General features: G+C 35.1%; 1 pseudogene; it reads left to right on the top strand.

Moving 5' to 3' along the window:
* The first annotated feature begins 1,943 nt into the window (after positions 1-1,943).
* Positions 1,944-3,086, top strand: LOC114053857 (annotated as a pseudogene).
* Positions 3,087-20,044: the final 16,958 nt, after the last annotated feature.

The following is a 20,044-nucleotide window of genomic DNA, read 5'->3' as shown; positions in this document are numbered from 1 at the left end:
AGGGTAGTTTTATGAAATAACCATCATGGAAAAAATCAAAAGGCATTCAATTTTTAAATGGGAAAAAAAAAACAACACACATTAATACTTGGCTAACAGTCCTGTTTACACCATAGAAGTTGTTTCTACAGTGATTAAAAATACTTTTGAAAAAATTATTCAACACTTTTTTTTGCAAAAATCTGTTTTTCTTAAGAGCAATGAATCTTCCAGAAGTACATGTGCACACAAATATATATTTTTCTTTTTTCTTTTTCTTTTTTTTCTTTTTTTTTTTGCCAGAAATGCTTAACAATGGTCAGCAAGCAAAAAGTGGGATTGAAGAGACATGTAAACAATGACATGCTATATACTACTAAGTGGTCTGGTGAAGGCCAAAGAAATGGAGCTTCAAGGCTAACATTGGTATGTGCACAGGTGTTAGTGCATTTGACCCCCCCTTTTACCTTTAATCTTGATTTGTGATCCTTCTTCTACTGAAGCTAAGTCTTTGATCTCACATAGATTTCCAGATGCCAGTGTAAGTCCCAGTCTGTTTGTGTCACACACTCTAAATTTGAAAGAAATTATACTATGTGAAAGAAAGAGAACTTAAGTTTAGTGACTGGAGTAATGAAATTGCCCAAATAAATACCTGACAGAGAAATTAGTTTGACAACTACCCTTAAGCCTTCGTTTCAAATCTTAAAACCCAAGACTGCACAGCATCTGGAACAGCAGCCAAAAAGCTGTGATAAACTTTAATATTGCCGCTGTAACACTGCAATGCAGATGCTCTTCTCAGGGACCCCCCTGGACAAATTTGTCATAGTGACTAATCCAAAAAAAAAAAAGGTTATAGGAACACAAATGATTTTTGTGTTCTTCTACAAGTGTAAAGACCGAGAATTCAACTTAACAAACATTAAAACGCTAGAATTAGATTAAACACACTAAGAGGCAGTCTATTATAGTGAATAGAGGCTGCACTGTGCAAACTGGAGAAAAAAGGTTGATGCTCTCGGAATCTGAGAATAGGGGTTCAAATTCCACCAATGAGATTTTGATTTGGTAAATAAATTACCCTCAGCAAACCTGTTTCCTCACCTATAAAATCAAGGAGCTGTATTAGTAGGCCTCTATTACCTGAGTTCAAACCCAGCCTCTGGTACTTAGTTGCTGTGGGGCTGTGAGCAAAAACAAACTCAATCATTTAAAGATTAACTCCTTAAATATGTGACAACCACTAAGCTAAATGTGAGGAATCCCAAGATAAAAAACAAACAAAACATAAACCAATGCCTGCCCTCCAGGGCTTTCCATTTTAACGGTGAGACAACAGGGTACACTGGCTATGGGACTACAAAGGTACCCAGAGGTGTGTGGAAAGACCCCAGCGTTGGAAGAACCACGAAAACGCCGCGTGATTATGATGGGATCCCTACTGCGGAAAGCCCTGGTGACCTCTGGGGCCTCGGTTCTCTCTCCCGTTTCACAGGCGGTGAGAGAAGGGTCAACCTGAAAGCGCGCTCTCTCTCCAGGGGTGAGTGTTATGACCACACTTGGCTGGAATCAAACTCAAGGTATGATAAGGGAAGTAATTAAAATTTGATGGAAGCTCTCACGCTGCGTCTCCCCACCCTCCCCACCAGCTCCAGGGCCCTGACGTAAGGCAGGCTGGGAAGCCTGAGTGAGGCTACTTGACTACGCTTCCCTTGACATCGCTTTTTACGGCCAATTTCTTTTACGGTGAGCTTTGCAGCAGCTGTCCCTGGCAGGCGTCTAGGACCGCTGAGGAGTGAGAAGAACTCGGCCTCCCCAGAGGAGAGTCGGCTCCACAGAAAGTGACAGTTGCTCTTTGAATGCTCAACGGCCTGAGGAAAGGGGCCCGTGCTGGGGCCGCGAGACTCCGTGGCCCCCCAGGCCGCAGCCTTCCCCTGAGGCCCGGCCAGGGAGGCTCGGCCATGCAGCTCACCGTGTACTGCGTGCGGAGGGACTCCACGGAGGTGACCTTCTCCATCCAGGTCGACCGGGACTTCGAGCTCTACAACTTCCGGGTCCTCTGCGAGCTGGAGTCTGGTATATCTGCGGAGGAGGCGCAGATTGTGTTTGCAGAGAACCCTCTCGAAGACAACCATCGGTCTTTGGCGTCCTATGGCCTGAGAGATGGTGATGTAGTGATTTTAAGGCAGGTGCAGAATGAAGATCCTGGCACTCCTGGTGATTTCACAGGGATAGACTTCAGCAGTATAGCAGTGCCAGGCACATCGGGCTCCCAGCGCCTGCGGCCTGCACACTCGTCAGACAGCTTGGCGGGAATGGCTGCAGCCCCACAGGTCACGGACAACCCCGCAGTCCACGCAGTCCTTCGGGACATATTACTTTCCAACCCCCGTGAATTGGCAATGCTCAAGCAGCGCAACCCATCCCTGGCAGAAGCCCTGCTCAGTGGGGATCTTGAGGAATTTACTAGGGTTTTGATAGAACAACAAGAACACCAAGCCTTAAGAGAGGAAGAGAGATTTCACCTCCTTGCAGCTGACCCCTTTGATCTGGAAGCACAGGCCAAGATAGAAGAAGCCATCAGGCAACAGAACATTGTAGAAAACATGTCCATAGCAATGGAAGAGGCTCCTGAGAGCTTTGGCCAAGTAGTGATGTTATATATAAACTGCAAAGTGAATGGACATCCTGTGAAAGCCTTCGTTGATACAGGCGCTCAGATGACGATCATGAGCCAAGCTTGTGCAGTACGGTGTAATATAATGAGACTTGTGGACCAGCGGTGGGCAGGGATTGCTAAAGGTGTGGGAACCCAGAAGATTATTGGTAGGGTGCATCTAGCTCAGGTTCAGATTGAAGGAGATTTTCTGGCATGTTCTTTTTCTATAATAGAGGAGCAACCCATGGATATGCTTCTGGGCCTGGATATGCTCAAGCGACATCAGTGTAACATTGACCTCAAGAAGAATGTACTAGTAATTGGTACAACAGGCACACATACAACCTTTCTTCCAGAGAGGGAACTTCCAGAATGTGCAAGGTTGGTATGTGATCCAGGGCAAGATGACCTGGGATTGGAGGAGAAGCTCTACAGAAAGGTTTAGAAGATTTAGAATGTCAGAAGCCATGATGCATGTAGTGTATGTATGTTGCATTTGGAGTGATCTATAGAACAGAGAAGAATGATAAAGAAATGACCTCACAGGCAATGTTATCATTACTAACTTTAGGTGGTTCTAGCAATTCAGCATATTCTTGAGGACTGTTCTGAGATCAGTAAAACTACTAATCTTAATCACTGTCTCTTTGTCCCAGCTTCAGCCTGCTCATACAAGTCAGCCTACAAGAGATTGTTGAAGCTAATACTGTGAAGACTTTAGAGCTTCTACTGAATTCCAGATAACATGTGAAAAGAAAGAATATCCCCTTCCTTTACTAGACCATTATGCTCATACTTCTGCCAGAGAGCTCTGTCAGACCAAACAGCAGCTTGTCCAAGTTTTGTGCTATCATCTTGTGTAATTCATTTGGAAAAAGAAAAGGAAAGTTGCAGATAATCTAAAATATCTCCTGCTAAAGAAAACACCCTTGGTATCAAAGTTTATGTCATTAAAGAACAGAAAACTAATTTGTTGCAGCTTTCCAGATGTACAATTCACAGGTATTTCTAGTTGAAAAGGTGTTGTGTTCAGAATATCAGAATCTGTGTTAAGCAAATGGCTTTTACCAACATGAATGAATGTGCAACCCAAGATCAAATAATAGAATGAGCCAGTTGACCCACAGGAAAATAGTAACACTGAACTTGGAACTTTCTGCTAGAATATGGCAGAGCCTTTCTCCTGTTCAACAAAATAAAATAAAATACAGTAAAATTAAAAATGTGTTGCAGATAAAGGGAATGGGAGCCCTTCCATGTCCAGGAGGAAAATATTCCACTCTCAGCATTTTTTGAGAACTCACCTACAGAATCACCTATGGAAATAGATGTAGGCAAAGGTTATGTAGTTACTGTGCATAGTGTGGCAATTAATCAGAATACCAATGTTAAAATTATTTGCTGACTTCAGTGTAGATAATCCTTTGTTGGAGGTAGAGGTATCAAAGCATAATACCCAATATCATAATACCCTGTAATTTTGAGTAATTCTATTTTTACTGCTGCTTTTACCACTCTCCAGATAGTAATGTTGAAATGTATGGAACAGGTAAACTGCCATATTTTTGCTCCTCATTAAATATTTAGTGATTGACAGTTCTATGCATGCTACAACTCTCTCTGCATCTATTATCTGCAGAGACACCTTGTATATTTGTAACAACTGCTTTGAAGGAACTTCAGGCATTTCCCTTCTTCAGTTGTAAAAAGTTAAAGAAGTCTTATATCTGAAGAAATCATCTATCATTAGGAACTAGCTTAAGACCACATTCTCAATGAGTAGCTTTTTAAGAAATAGACCTGAAGTCAGCATTATAGGGCATTTGAGGTGATCAGAATTAACAGAACTCTTTGTTAAGTGATACCTGGACCAGTGACAAAGGGAGTTTAACAGCAGTATTACTGAGTCCTGGCATGGAAACTGTTAACACGGAAGTTTTGTTTGTGAGCCTGATTACTGCTTTAGAAGATATCCAAAATTGAGAGCTATTCTATCGTACTAAACTTGGCTGAAATGTTGAATTAGCTACTACACTGCAACTTAGGTGCAGTCTTTTCATCCCAACTTGTATCCATTGAAGAGGATATCGCAACTAGCACTTTTGAAAAATCTGAGACCTTGGTGTCAGATTTAATAATAGTCCTCAATCAAGCTAGTCAAAACCTATTTACTAGAGTGCCTAAAATCAGGAAATCCTATGTCCTGAAGCTACAGTCTTCCTTCACAGACTAGAGAAGCTCCGATCTTTCAATGTCTTTCTTGCTACAGACAATGATCAGAGTCTTACTCTGGTGTGCTTCTTGGGCTTTTCATTGAGTTTGTGGAAATATAAACCTTGTTTTTTGTTTGTTTGTTTTTTTCTCATTTTGTTAGCAAAGAACATCATAGTTCCTAAATAACAGTGGAAAAGATGAACCTGACTTATCCTCATTCCTTCGACAGATATATGTGAAGTATGTGTACACAGGTATATGTACATATATGAATATATGTAGAATAAATATGTGTGTGTGTGTATGTGTGTGTATAAACCTGCAAATAAAATGTTGAGATAGAATTTTTAAAAGCTTTTAGAAAAAATTTGGCCAAAGCAATTTGTGATCTCTTCTGGTGAATTTGTCTATTCAGTTTGATTTAAAGAAGGAGGGGGAAGTGTTGGAGGGAGAAAGCTGGCCTTGCATGTAAAAAGAGAGCTTTTCTCATTAAGATGATGCATTTTGGAATAAAATGGATAGTTTTACCTTTAAGATGAAGAAAACTATCTTGAAATTATAATTACTGATAGGCTAATTTTGTACACGTTGAATGCTGATTGCCTTCTTGGACCAGTATCCAATAAAATATAGTATGCATACATACCAGAAGCCTAATATAAAATGGATGGGGTATTTTCTTTTTTTGTTATACTGAATATTAAGAAGAGGAAAGAGGCAGAATAATAACTAGATGGGTTTGATGCTCTAATATATTTTCCCAAAGGTGAAATAAGTGATTTGGGTATAAGAGCTAATAAGGTTGAATATCTCCAACTGATATTTCTATGATAGAATCAAACTGTTTGTTAATTTCTTTTTCAACAAACATTTATTAAATGCCTTGTATGTACTATGAAATAAAGAAATGGAATAGTTCCTACCTTCAAGGAACTTACATTCTGCCAGGGGAAAATACATATATAAATACAAATAAGTCCAATTATATGCATATACATAGATACATTGTTCGTGTGTGTGTGTGTGTGTGTGTGTGTGTGTATGTAGTTTGGTTTTCTGAGTGGGAGACAATAGCATCTGAGAAGATCAGTAAAGGTTTCACGTAGAAAGTGGTGCAATGGTTTCCAGTAGTTTCAGAGAGTATATCCAATATAAATAGATTTTTCTTTTATCCTCTCATAGGTAATCATTAAAAAGAATCAACACTGCTTTTGCTTTAAGGAGACAAATGAAACAAAATTATTGCTTTCCTAAAACAAATTATTTTAGAGTGGGTATTGAGAATATATATTTAAGAGCAGACATTGAGAATCTTTGAAGATATACACTTCTTTTTGATGTTTCACATGGTATCCCACTGTATTGCTATGGGCTGTCAATCACAACATTATTTTAGTCACTTATGGTAAAAAAAAAAATCTTTGAAGTTAGCTTTTGTTAATCCCTCCACTTCCCAAATTCAACCAATGTTAAAGTGTTGTCCTATTTTATATTCCTTCGGAAGAATCAATTCACACCTTCACCAACAGTAAATTATCATGCTTATTTCCCCATATCCTTACCAACATTTAATTCTGTCATGTTTTACCACCCTTGCCAATGTGCTTAATATAAGATTGTACCACAGTTATTTTGTATTTCTTTGGTTATTAGTGATTTTTGAACATTTTTTATAAACTGGTTGTTGATTTTTTAAAAAATAATAACTTTTGAGTAGTATAAAGTTGCTTTTGGGTTCAAAAAATAAATTTCACAAGTATAGGATGGAGTAAGTAATGTTAGCAGCTTGTTGGGAAAAAAATGAGATTTTAGCTCATTATGAATCAGAAATATGGTATTGCTGCCCTCCCCCCCAAAAAAAGTCATCTTTGGCCACATTGAAAGGCATTGCAGGAGTAAGGAGATGATAATCCTCTACTTCATCAACTGTAGTTATTTTCTCATCTTTAAAATTGCATTTTTCTTATTTTTCTGTATTAACATATTCAAATATCGCTCTCCCCCTTTTGAGGGCTACTTTAGCTGCATCCTCTAATTTTGCTATACTGATTTACTGTTACTCATTTTTAAATTTGATATTATAGCTTCACAGATCTAAAGAATGACAGAGGGCAGGTAGTCTAAGTCCCTCGTTTTGCAGATGGGGAATCTGAGCTTCTATAAAGCTAAGTGACTTCTCCAAAATTTCACAAGTGGAAGAGTTTTGATCCAGGTTTCTTAATGCTTCTACTGTACCATACTGTCTCCCAAATTTCCCCAATCTTTCCTCAAAAGAGCTTTTATTTTTTCATTTTGGTTCCCTCTACCTTTTCTACCTAGCAAGCTATGCTTAGTAAGAAAGAATAAAAAATAGAGAGGAAAATGTTTCAGCAAACCTTACCAGCAGATCTGTGAAGCCTGACAATATATGTAAATGTCCACACCTGAACTACACCACTTCTGCAAAGAAGTAGGGGATAGGGTGGGACACATTTTCTTAACAAACGAAACACACTTTTTTCAATTATGAAAAAAAAAAAGTATTTCCCAGGATGATGGAGGTGGACACAGGGCTGGAAGTATTGCAATTCCAGAGGCTCTTGGGTTCAGGATCTTGGGCCAGGGAGAGATGGTTAAGGTAGTAGTGATGATTTGATGTTCCTTATATATGTTGCCTTCTATTTGTCTCTCAGAGCACCTTAATGCTTCAGCTGGATTGACTTGCCTGCCCTGTGGGTGGCCTGTGGGTAGTTGGTGGGGATTGCTGGCCCCTTTTGCATAAGAGCTGCTTCCAGTAAAGATGTATGTGACAGCTGGGTTGGAAATGTCTGGGAGGTTCTACTACTCCCAGATCTCCTGTGTCTACTTGTTGGTGGTAATTGGTCATTACCACTACCAAAAATTGTCGAGCTGGTGGAAGTGGTAATGAGTAAGAAAGAGCACTTCTCCACAATGATTTCTCCTCTCACTACTGGCTCTGGGGGCTGGGAGTGGGTATGGTAATTTGGAGGACACTGTTATTTTCAAGGGTCTTGTGTTCAGGATAACTTTTTTCTGAGGACTTTTTTGGGAAGCTTTAGTTCAAAGGCTATGGATATTTTAGTCAGTTTTTTTCCACAATTCCAAATTGCTTTCCAAAATAATTGTACCAATTTCCAACTCCCTCAACGGTGTATTAGTGTGCATATCTTTCAGTACACTCCAACACTGGCCATTCCCCTCTTTTGTCATCTTTACCAATTTGCTGGATGTGAGGTGAAACATCAGGAGTGTTTTTATTTACATTTGTCTTATTATTAGTGATTTTAGAATATTATGTCCAGTGGTTATTAATAGGTTACAATTCTTTTGAGAAGTATTTAACCACTCATCTATTGCAGAGTAGCTGTTGATCTCATATATATCTGTTACTTGTCTATATATTTTAGATACCAGACTCATCTAAGAAATTTCATTTTTGTTCCATTTAAATGTTTTCTTTATTACACTAGATGCATTGATTTTATTTGTGCAAAAGCTTTTCAATTTCATATAACCAAAGTTATTGATTTTATCTTTTACACTTGTTTTTATCTTTTAAGAATTCATCTCCAGCCCATTGGTGATATATGAATTGTCTTCTAAATTTAATGATTATATGAATATTCAGGTTGCATATACATTTTGAATTTATTTGTGGAATATGGTTATTTTAACCTAATATCTACCATACTGCTTTCCAGTTTTCCTGGAGGTTCTTATCAAATAAGGTATTCTTTCTTATTTCTGTTTTCAGGTTTTTCAAATACCAAGCTTTTGAGTTAAATTAATTTTTATTCTCCTTTATCTAGCCTATTAAAATTGGCTAGTTCTCTGTTAAAAAAATAAAAAAAAATGGTTTTAATGACTGTTACTTTATAATATAGTTTGAGGTTTGGAAGTATTACTTCACTTTCATTATTATCCCTCCTTTTAATTATTTCCATTGTTTTTTTTTCATAGATATTTTGTAGTTACTCCACATGAATTTTGTTATGACTTTTATCACATTCTATAAAGTGTGATGGTGTGATTTGTATAGCATTAAAACTTTAACTTTGGTAATATTGTCATTTTTATTATATTGGCAGAGTCCATCTATGAACACTGAATATTTCTCAAACTTATTTAAAGTGGTATTTATTAAAGGAACACTTTTTAGTTAAATCTATGGAGGTATTGAATGTGCTTTGTTAGAATGGCTCCCAGATATTTTATATATTTTAAAATTTAAATAAAATTTCCTTTTTTTACAATTGTCCCTTTAATTTTAGTAGTAATCTATAGAAATGCTATTGATTTTTGTGAGTTTATTTTGTAACCTGTAACTTGCTAAAGGTATTATCTTAATTAGTTTCTTTGCTTATTTTCCAAGTAAAATCATTTAATCTGTAAGTAGGGATAGTTAAATCTCTTATTTACCTTCCCTATATTTCTCTTGTTTAAGGTATTTGCAAACTGAATCAACAGATCATATCTTTTCTTTTATTTTTTTAACTTACAGTTATCTCTTTTATTAAACATCTTTACACCATTTTTTATTTCTCTTTTCCTATTGCTTTCGATAACATTTTTAGAGTTTTGTCAAATAATAGTGAGGGGAGTGGCCACCCTTGCTTTACTTATTGTATTTATTTGGGGATTTTAAAATGTATTCTCATTGCCTATGATATTTGCTTTTGATTTTAGATAAATATTAGCTAAAATAGTGTCTAGTAGATAGTTTATAAGATATTTTAAAATTCATCTCTGCCTATCCTTTGTAGTATTTTTAACCATAAATGAATTTTGACTTTGTCAAGGGCTTTTTCTTCATCTGTTGAAATAATTTTGTGGTTTGTATTGTTTTTGTTTTCAATATGATTAATTATGTGATTTTTTTCCTAATGTTGAGTCATCCTTGCATCCCTAGTGTAAGGCCAGTTTGGTCATAATGAATGATTTCTTGAATGAATGGCTATAATCTGTTTGATGGGATTTTATTAAATTTTTTTATCAGTATTAGTTGCTATTATCAGTAAGATATTGGTTTGAAATGGATATATTTTTGTTGTTGCTTTCTGCACCTTTTTAAAAATGAGTTTTGTACCTTGTTTTATTAATCCATTTCCCTTTCCATTTCCTTTTTTTATTCTTTGAGTCATTATATTCATTATGTTTTTCTTCTTTTTGGTCTCTTTGAATTCCTCATGCCATCAAAACTTCTAAAATCCCAGTCTGAGTTTCTCTTCTAAATTATTTCTGTGTTATTATCCCGTAGATCTTGACCTTTTCCCTTTCTGTTGTACCTCATTCTTAGAAATATCAGTTTTTGCAGGGCATAATAAGAATAGAAATATTGCCTTCTGGTACTAATTTCCCTATATCCCAAATAGTGTGGTACAATTATAGCCCCTTCCCCCACTCTCTTGCAATGATCATTTCTTTCCTATTTGCCATGGGACTTTTCATCCTTGTCCTCCAGTCCTTCTGGATGCCAGATATCCCCAGTGACTCTTATTTCCCTATTTCTGTGGCAGCTTTTTATCCATGGAATTACAACACTCTCAGAGGAATTGGTCTCTGTGTACCAACTCCACAAATTAGACCCGATGTAATATTCCCATCTCCCATAACATAATATACTTATTCCAAAATGGAAGCATTTTTCAGTGAGACAGCCTCTCCCTGTTGGGTTCAGACCAACCTCTGTCTGTCTGCTTGTTTCAGTTCTTCCCTTTGCTATATCTCCCATTCTCTTCAGTCTCTCTTCTTGCTAAGAAATTGCATTATCTTCCCTTCGTTGTTCCTCCATGGGTATTATTTGGATACATAACTCATTCCCTTCTATTCACCTCATTCCCCTTTCATGCACCCTTCCATTCTATAATTTTTGTTTTGTTTTTTGGTGAGGCAATCGGGGTTAAATGACTTGCCCAAGGTCACACAGCTAGTATACATCAAGTATTTGGTCTAAGGTCGGATTTGAACTCAGGTCTTCCTGACTTCAGGGCCAGTGCTCTATCCACTGCGCCACCTAGCTGCCCCTCCATTCTCTAATTTCATCCCACAAAATATATTGATTCATCTGTAGGGAGACTGTGGATTTTAGTTTGTGATGTTTCAGTTCTGTACCTCCATCATCACTTCTCCAACTTATGTAAATTCAACTTTCATCTTCATTAACTTTTGCAGCTTAAAAATAAATAATCTCAATCATCTCTGTGTTGTTGCTACTGCTTAATCCTAACAGATACTCAGATTTTCTTTCTATTTTAATAGTCTTTAGCAATTTGTAATGTATTTCATTACTTTTTCTTTTTTAGTTGTATTTATTTACCTTATGTTTCTATTATTTGAGGTATTTGCAAAATGAATCATCAGATCATGTCTTTTAATTTTCAGCTATATTTCAAATGCCTTTCTTTTATTAAATATCCTTTTTAAAAGTTGATGATTAGGCTCAGGTTTACAGAGTATGTCAATTTAGGCTATATCTTGAACTCTTTTACTTTTTTGAAAATTTTTTTCCGCTTCTTGATGGGCACATAATGCATTGTGTTGTTTGACTTTCCTCTACAATAGAAAATCGTTTTTTTTCCCCCTGGATTTTTGCAAAATTTGTTGTTATTGAAATTATTAAATTTAGCCATTATGAAAAATGAAGTTTGAAGCATAAGTTTTGTTGTTGTTGTTGTTGTTTGTTTGTTTCTGGGAGGCAGTAAGGTGGCTTAGTGGAATAGAGTCAAGAAGAGCCATATCTAGCCCCATATAATTAACTAGCTGTGTAACCCTAGGTAACTCATTTAACCTTGCCTCAGAGTCTTCACTTGTATAATGAGAATAATAATAATAATAACACCTACCTCCCTGGGATGATGTGAGATTCAAATAAGGTTTTATTTGTATAGTGCTTAACACAGTTCCTGAGACATTGTAGGCACTTAACAAATGCTAATTTCCTTGTTTCTGGAGATAATCTCTGAATTCTTTCAAAATATATTTTTGTTTTTTGTATTCAGAATTTCTGGGGGAGTTTTCTTGTATTATTTCCTGCATTATTTTGTTTAAGTTTTTCAATTTGTCATGTTCTGGGAGATAAATGATCCTTAAGGTGTCTCTGTCTTTGAGATCAATAGCTTTTTCATACATAGAGATCATGTTCTTTTAATATTACTACTTTTTACTTCTCTTCCAGATTATCTTTCACTTCGGTGTTTTTATTCCCAATAAATTGTTCTCTCTTTTGCTTCATTAGAGAGACTTGCCACCATGAGTTGAAGTTTTTCTATTCTCCTAAGTATTTCTGTTATATAATTCATAAATTCTGCTATTTGTTTACTTTTAACCTCTTCTCTCAAGATTCTCATTTGTCTTTTTAACTGATCTGGGAAGTACTATTGGTTTATCCCCAGGACTGAACAGCAAAATTTTCTCAGCCACCTCCCACATTGCAGAATATACTTTTAACTTATCTCCACATCCTTGCCCAAAGTAGATTCTGGAGTGAAAGGAGGAGGCTCAGTTGTATTCCAGTTTCCTTTCCTTCGAGTTTGGTACAGCCATACGAGATAGCCCTCTGCCCTAGTTCCCTCCATTCTTTAGTTTATTGAGCTGGATCAGTATCTACTGCTTTTTGCCACATTGCCATGTACCCAACAGTCTTTGTAGGCTTAGGGTTCTCTAACCTAAGGGTCATGTCAGGAAGAAGGGATCTCATTCTCTCCCTCCTACACTTTCCTGTCTCCTATCTTCTTTATGTGGCTAGATAGATGGTAATGTCTGGTACTTGGTGAAACAGGACAATGAGGGGAACATGGGGTGAGGTATGCTGGCAGGGACTGCAGTGGGTGGCTGAGTTCCAAAGCACAAGATGGTGGATTAGTTTGTATGCCCTGACAGAGGATGAAAGCTGTAAGATAAGGGTGCTGAAAGAGTGCGTTATAAAATAGCATTCTCCATTGTTAATTCATAAGACTTTTGCATTGTTGAGATTTTTACACAAGGATTCAATTATGATTACTCTACCTTTAGCTCATAATTCTATTTATTATTTTTAGAATTAGTGGAGACTACAGAAAATGTTTTCCATCTTGTTGGTCATTACATGACCCAGAACTCATTCTTTTTTTTCTCTCAAAATACCTCAAAAAAAAAAAAAAAAGATTTCAGATACAAAAAGTCACATCCCATTAATTTTTCCTCTAAACTTTTGAAATCTTTCATAAATTTAGTGTATGTTTCAGGTTTTGTCCAGATTTCATCTCTTCTATTACTAACTCTTAGAGGGAAATTTCTCAGCAAGGTTCTAATTCTTTCTAATTAAGCCAAGTATAGAATTGAAAGGCTCCATCTCTCTCATGCCTCTATACCATGCTGGTGTTCCTTTTCATAACTTATTCTATTTCCTCTTTCTGCCCCAGTGAGCTGTATTATTCAATGATAAAATCATTTTGTTGTTTTTGTTTGTTTGTTTTTCCCTCCATTGTCTAAGTGAAGAGTAGGATGGCACAATGAAAGAGAAGGAAAAGAAAGCATGTCTTGTCATAGGTGGAAGAGATGTGGTGTGGAATGGACAATGAAACAAACACATTACCTTAATGACTCTTCCCTTCCCTGGATTTCATTCTTTTTTTTTTTTTTTTTTACTTAACTCCTCACTTAACTAGGATTCTTATTAATTCCTTGCTAATCATTTTGTTTCTGTCATTTTCATTACAAAGGCCATTCTCTTTGGTGGAGAAAAAAGGCCATATTAAGTACAGAACACCTCTGCTTTGGATGAACTATATCCTCAAGTATGGAAATAACTGGCAGATGTGATTGCTGAGCCACTGTCATTAATACTGGAAAGATCATAGAATGTCACCCCAGTATTTCAGAAAGGGAAATGTTCTATTTTTGTAAAGGAACAGAGTAGAGTCTGCAAGGTTAGGCTGGTGAGAATGACTTCTATTTCTGAAAACTTCCATAATGAATCTATGAAGATATGATTGGTCAGCATCTAAAAAGAGAAGCAGTCATTATAAGGAGCCAATATGACTTGATCAACAAGAGATTATGACAAACTACCTTTCCTGATATGATAAGTAAAGTATTTTTAAGGATGAAAGGAAAGTTACAAATATAGTTTGCCTAGATTTTAGTAATTTTTTTCATAAATTATTGTATCCTATTCCTGTGGAGAGATGTAACCCAGACCATATCAATATTAGATGGATTAGAACCTGATTGGATAGCCACACTCAAAAGAATAGTCATTAATGGTTTAAAGTCAATGTGGCAGAAAGTTCCCATTGGATTATCTCAGAAATTTGGATTTAACCTTGTGCTATTTGACATTTCTGTTAATGACTTGGATAAAAGCATGGATACCTTGCTCATCAAATTTGTAGATCACCGTCGCCGGACAATTAAACCATGTTCCAAAATGATCTCAACAGGCTAGAACATTGTGCAGAATCTAATCAGATAAAATTTAATCAACATAAATATTGTCTTACAAATAGGTACACAAATGAACATCACAGGTACAGAATGTGAGAGATGTGACTAGAAAGCTATTGTTCTGATAAAGATCTGTTTTGTTGTTGTTGCTGTTTTAGTAGACTGCAAGCTCCATATGAATCACCAGTATTATCTTTAAACCAAAAATAACTAATGTGATCTTGGGTTTTACTAAGGCAGTTTCCAGAAATAGGGAGACAATAATCTCTTTGTACTCTGCTCTTGTCAGATGTCATCTGGACTATTCAGTTCTAGGTACCATAGAACAAGAGAGTTATTAAGCCAGAAAGCATACTGAAGAGAAAAGCCAGGTTGGTGAAAGTATCACAGCATTATACATTTAGAAAAAGCTTCATTTTACTGATAAGGAAACTGAGATTCAAAGAAGGTATATGACTTGCCCAAGGTCATATAGGTAATCAAAGGTGGGACTTGAACCCAATTCTTCTGACTCCAAAACCAACAATCTTTTCATTGGGGTTTCTTGAATTGGGGTTTTGAATAATTACCTCCCCCTTATCCAGTTCTTCAGATAATCTTTCTTACTCCTTTTCTATGCCATGATTTCTTGATGAGAGCTTTCCTTTTTAATTTTTTTTTTTGCTTTTAATCTGGATTTTCTTTTACCTCAGCACATTACTATTTTAAGTGAATAATGGGATTTTGTTTCAACATGACAAGTTTACTATCTTGTCACTTCTTTCAACTTAATTTTATTTTTGCAGAAATGTGACTATCATTCCACATCTTAAAATTGTTAAATGGAGTCCTGTTATCCATTAAATAAAGTTCTAACTCATTGGCCTGAAATTCAAGGACTTTTTTTTTGTTAATGTATGCTAATTCTCACAGCGTTTCCCTTCACGTACTCTATATTTCAAACCAACTTGATTACTCCATCATCAATGAGTCTGCCCAGGGTAGTTTTGCAGAGTGAAGTGCTTATTGCATTTCAGATCAGAGGTCGTGGATTTGAATAAGGATTCTTTTTTACAGTCTATGTCACCTTGAGCATGTACTTTCATCTCTTTGGGCCTCAGTTGCCTCATATAGAAAATGAAAGTATTAAATTTGATGTAATAATTACGGGTTTATTGTACCGTACATATTTTTATTCATGCCATTTCCTACTTGATGTGGAATGATTCCCTACAACTTCATCTGTGGGAATCTGTGCATACACACTTCCAATTTCACTTCTAAGAAAAAATCCCAAATACTGTTAGGTAGAAGGGCTATTTCCTTCCTAAATCTGTTATACCCTTCTGGATGGACCATTCCTGTAGACTTACCATATGCTAATTTGTATTATAGTTACTTATTTACAAGATTGTAGGTTTCTTGAAGGCAAGACCTGCCTACTTTCATCTCTGTATTCCCGATGTTTAGCATTGCATATGTTTGAATAGACCAAAAATCTGATTTCGTCAGCAGGAAGAACTCCTGATATGAAATCATCCTCTACAAAGAAAGACTGTGATCCATCAATGACTTAGTAAATAAATCCAAGGGAGCTGCCTGAGGCACATTTAGAAGTTCAGAGACTTGCCTGGAGTCTCATAGCTAGTAAATGTCAGAGGTAGGATCTGGACACAAGTTTTCTTTAGCCTTTTAGAAGTGAGCACTCTGTTTGTTATGTCAGGTTTTTTGTTTGTTTGTTTTTTGCCTTAGTATGTGCTTAATGTATGTTTATTCATTTGAATTGCTATTTTCTGTTTAATAGCATAGCTTTTTTAAAAATATGTTTCATATCTCCCCCACCAGACTTAGATCTTAAAGGGCAGGGACTTTGCATTATTTATATGTGTATCTTCCTCAATGCTTATCTATAATAGGTATATTGTAAATGAGTTGCTTTATTCCTTTTATATAAGCTCCAAGTTAGCATGTTCCTTTGAGAGAGAATTAGAAAATGCACTCTTTCCTCCAGTCTGGGAAACTAGAATACTCCTTTCTGAACAGACTATTAATACATTTCAATTTAAATAAATATACCAATACATATAACCTGAAGATGCTTTCCAAGCTTTTACTACCTGCCTTCATCACAGAGGCAGTTCACATTGAAAGCATATTGGTAGCATAAGCACATTTTTTATGTAATAATTATTATATCATGTAATTATTATATTTATATAACGTGTTACATGTAGTCGTGTATCTCTGGCTAACTCTAAAAATGTATGTCATCACTCAAATATTTTAAAATAAGTTTAAGATCCTAAAAGCCTTTTTCACTTACCTTTTCTGGCTTACCTTCACGATTTTAAAATAAAGTTTATGTTCATTGAACTATGAAGCTATGGCTTACCCAATCATTTTGATTATATTGGTTGATAGAGATTCCTGCATCATCAATTTAGCCACAAAAATCAATATCAATTGTCAAGGCAGCTAAAATCACTATGATTTTGCCCTCTTTGTTACTTGTTGACTGAGGATGGAGAAGTTATGCTTCCATGATAGTGAGCTTCCCTTGAAATTTTTTTCAGTGCATTTATAGCCAGTTTATATTTGTTCATTCGAATTATTTTTAAGAAAAAAAAATCACACTGGATTTTAAAATGACATTTCTAACACTAACTCTGGGAGTTAGGAGGGGTGGTAGATACTGAATGGCAGTTTCATATTGTAGTTGGAGTGAGATACTGGCTTGATAGGGGAATATTTTTTCAGATACTTATTTCTAAGCAATAACTGCTATGTGCACAGAAACAAATCCACAGAAGGATTTTAAAATATATTTTTTTAAAGAGCAAAGTATGTTCAATACCACTAAAATGAGCATGACTGTATTTCTTTACCATGAGTAAGACACAACCTTTAGGCTCACATGTAATTTTTTTCCCCCAGTGTCCTCTTTAAAAGCCCATTTGCATTATTGGAATTTCATATTTATGAAAGAAAGTGTTACTGCTTAATGAACTTTACCTTAAATTCTGTAAACTCCCATTATATTCCCACACAAATTGAGAAGGAAAAGGGAACCAAATTCAATTCCATTCATACTCCAGCAGTAGGTTAAAAGGAATAGTAAGTAGTGTTTTGTGTTTATTCAATGTGAAATATACAGAAGCAAGTGCTGGTTTTGTGCATGGCTAGGTTGCCATTCATTTTTCTCTCAAAGTTATTCAGTGCTATTTATGTCAGAATTGCATTTGGAGGCATGTCCTCAAATAGATGTGGGTTGATATTTCAGCTTCATAAAGAGAAAAGAAAAATGCAAATGCCTTTAGATAATAGATATAACTGATTTTTAAGATTGTGAACCCATTCAACAGTAAGGCTAATCTCTCCCAAATGAGGGACTTAGTTCCTTCTCTATGTTTTACATCCACATTTTGACTGGTTCAATACTATAGAAAAGTTGAAAAAGGGATTTTTAGATGGCTATTTAAATACAAAATATGATATTGTACATACTTTCTATCTCTCATTTGATGCTTGTCTGCTGATTCCACTTTCTGCGGAGCTAGAGAACTTGACCCATGCTAGTTACTTGACATTAGATAGTTTGAATGAGAGTTTATGTGTCCACTTCACACTTAAGAACCATTTTTTCCCTTCCATTGATCTTCTTTTAACTCCTCTTCTCATGTTCCTAGGTACTCTTCTCCAATGTTTCCTCCTATGGTTGTGGTTCAGAATTCTGATGAGGCAATCTTTGGTGCAACTGTAAAAATAAAACCAACACACTTCTTACAATTTCCTTTGAGTAGCAGATTCCCAACCTTGTATAACTTTTGAGCAGTCAGTATGAAAGATTACTAGGAATCATTTGAGAGTTCAGACTTATAAATAATAGTAGAATGGACATATCTGTGCAGTATGTTTTATTTGTTAACCCTTTGATGCAGTATGATGATACAGTATATGGTGATGCTTTAAGGTAATTTATTTTGAAAAAGACTTTTACAGCTGGGTGTAGCTTGAAATTCATGATTTTTTTCCTTTCTTAGGAACGTTCACAGGAATTGTTGTAGTGTCACCATATTACAGAGAATGTATAGCAAAACAACAAAGGATTTCCTATATTTTTCTAAGTTGTGAACATGTCAAAAATATGTAGTGAGAAAAAAAGCCTGCCTCTATTAATTCTCAATAAAAACTTTTCTAAAGAAAACAATAGTTTATATAAACATTTATGCATATTTCAAGTTCCTTAAATACTGAATCTTATAATGAATAGACTGTTCTTTATCTGGTATAGGTTATACATAATTGCATAACTAACCAGTAAGTGAATCCTCCTCATGTAATAGCTTACTAATTATAAATTAAACATACAAACTTTTAACTAAAAATAATTTCACTTTGATTCAATTTTTAAATCAACAAACAGACTTTGCCATTGCCATAGTAATCAACAATAAAAAACAGAATATTTTTATCATTTAAGATATTGTAATATATGTATATACAGTGTTATTGTGGTTATATAGTTTAAGATTTTATAACTCTAGATTATGTGTACATATATATAATATACAAATAATTATTAAGCACACTTAATACTTATACTTATGCACAGTTGGGGGATAATATATAAACATTTTCATTTGATTATCCACAATTACATTAACTGAGAAGGTCTATTTTCAAACTCAATTATTGGCCAATTCAGTAAGAGATTCTGTACATAAATTCAGCCACCAAAACCATCAACTCCTATACATCTTTTACGGTCCATTGGAAGATGGTTAAAAAATAAAGTGATGTCAAAAAGGGTATGACACAGTGAACTCAAGACTTAAATCACTTTGGCTCTCTTGCATCTCTGTGGTATGAATTGAACTTGGCAAACTGACTCCCACTGATTCACTGAGTCAACTGTAACGAATAATTATTTTTATTATAAATACAATGCATATAGTTTTATATAGTAGTAAAGTTTATCTTTTATAATTTAATTTTATAACATTTATTTTATATAATAAATCTTCATGTCTAGGAATGTTAATCACATATAACTTGCAAAGTTGGTTAAATATTAGTGAGATATATAACACTTAAAATTTAATGGATACATAGCACAGTAATCCTCCTGACACAAATAGAAAAAAATGTCAGACAGTATTATAATCTAATTTGCCTTATTCTTAAAATTGCAAACTTTGCTATTTATTTTTAATATTATTTGCAAAATAGTATTCTTCAAATTCATATTGCTCAGAAAAATAAATTCTGTTGAGAAAAACCAAAAGGAAGTAAACATGATAAATTCTCATTGAAGGATCATTTCTTGGAATAATTTTTACAAATCACCTGAAGATAGCTAACAAGCTTCTCCCAAGTTAAAACTCTAGATGTTACTTGTGAAATAAGGACTACATTAAGATTCACAGGGACATTTGTGATGATTATTTAATAATAATTTATATGAGGAAATTATATGGAAGGTAATCGTAGCAAATTTTATTTATAGTAGATTACTGTGACTATATTCCTTTATGTAAATTACATCAGATCAGTTATACTAATTTCCCTCTAAAACATATTTTTGAAAAGATCATCTTGTTTTTAAAGTTTTTTTTTATTGCTTTTGTGGCATTTTAAATAAGATAATCAGAAAGTTGGTAAGTGTTATTGTATATTTAACATAAAGCATTTAATAGATTTGAGGGATCTAGTAACCTATGGTCCACTTCATTTTCCAAATCTTTTAGTTTCACTTTCTCAAGATCTTGACTGATTAATTTAGGAAGA

The sequence above is a fragment of the Vombatus ursinus genome, unplaced genomic scaffold (assembly GCF_900497805.2).
Source record: "Vombatus ursinus unplaced genomic scaffold, bare-nosed wombat genome assembly UNPS02014812.1, whole genome shotgun sequence".
Taxonomy (NCBI): Eukaryota; Metazoa; Chordata; class Mammalia; order Diprotodontia; family Vombatidae; genus Vombatus; species Vombatus ursinus.
The sequence above is the reverse complement of the archived record's forward strand: the minus strand, read 5'-3'. Positions and strand labels throughout refer to the sequence as shown.